The sequence below is a fragment of the Oculina patagonica genome, chromosome 4 (genome assembly GCF_052425735.1).
Source record: "Oculina patagonica isolate OP01 chromosome 4, crgOcupat, whole genome shotgun sequence".
Classification (NCBI taxonomy): Eukaryota; Metazoa; Cnidaria; class Anthozoa; order Scleractinia; family Oculinidae; genus Oculina; species Oculina patagonica.
In genome coordinates this window covers 47,117,816-47,119,473 of record NC_135761.1, presented here as the reverse complement: position 1 = coordinate 47,119,473, position 1,658 = coordinate 47,117,816, and positions in this window count along the sequence as shown.

The window sequence follows — 1,658 nt, the reverse complement described above, 5'->3', positions numbered from 1 at the left end:
CTTAAACTGTGGTGTGCTGCAAATAAAATATTAAGGAATAAAAAAATCTGTATGTTTGATTTCGAATAAATCGCAAAAATGTTTCAAATCGTAATTTTTGCATGATGCTACTAAATGGACCGAGACACAATCACGACCTTAATAAAATCACCTCAAATGACACCTTAATGTGTATTTAACTTATCTTTCGGCGCCGTGAAAGTTTTGTAGAGTTTCTTCATCACAATTTGGAGAACAGGATTTTTTCTTTCCACCACTCCTGTTATAAGTTTTGATTAAATTTCGATTTTGAGCTTTTTTGAATCAGTACACTTTTGAAGTAACATGAAACGTTCTACTTGGAATAGTTTGTATTCTAGCTATTATTACTAATGAACTGTAATTTGATCTGATTTTGTGAATGTCTACATTTTTCTCCTTTTTGTAAATATACAGAGCCGTTACCTTTTTATATATACTTTATACCTTTATATATTCAATTATTATTAATTATATATACAACAGACAACATTAACACTAGAATTTGGATGTCGTTAACTTTAGCTTGAACTCTTAGTGATGAACGAAATCGATTTCAGCTTATTTCGTGCATATGACAGATGTATCCTGAATAACTTTTTTCTTTTCTTTAAAAGTACTGATAAGGTTTATATGTTTTCTTTTCTAAAAACGTTTTGTCTTTTTTGTACTTTTATCTAAACTTAGGATCAGCGACGCCAGTACTGACAGTATACACACGGGATGAAATCATTACCGTTACAAAACATAAAAAGATAAAAGTGCATATTAACCTGGGATAAAATAAAGTGCGGATTTAATTTTTTACGAAAACTACAAAGTACATTTCTTAACAAAAGAATACTCAACGTGTGCAAATAATATGCTTGGTAAATATTAGTCACAGATTATCTAGTTTTGAAATCAAATTATTCTTATGATTTGTAAAGAGTGTTGATTAGCACATTCAGCTCGTTTCTAATTAGGGAACGTATAAATAACAAGGATAAATAAATATTTTCATTCGAACGACTGTATTTACCATTATTGTTTTGGACTATACAACTGGAAAAATTGCACGCAGTAAAGAGGGTAAGTGGACTGTTACTACAAAAGTAGCTTTAGCTATTTGCAAATGTTATGTTTCTGGACATTGCTGCTGCGTCGACGTTGTCGTGGTTTTGGCAAACTTCCTTTTTTGCCTGAAAGTCATCCACGTCGGTATTAATTTTACGCAGCATTAAAACAAGAAGTACTAGCACTCATTACATCCTACTTAAAGTCTGCATATATACTAACCAAGTGACGGTACGGTTTCCGTAGCATAAAGCGACTAGGAGTATTTTTAATCTCCTCTAAATGGGATGTTGCGCCTCGTTGACTATTCGCTCATAAAAAAACTTGCTTGAAATTAAGAAAGCTACAGACATAACTGGATATGTAGAGTGCTAGAAGTCTCACGCTTTTTGCTAGAGTTTTAATAACCAAAACGCTGGGTATCTCGCAGATCATTTATTCCGCGTCAGATATTGAAGTTCCTGATACAATCGCAGGCACGCTGAAAAAGATGTTGTTCAATTTTCTATGGAAAAAACAAGGATAAAATCAAACGAACCGTTCTTTACCAAGATTTCGAGAAAGGTGGACTACGTATGACAGAT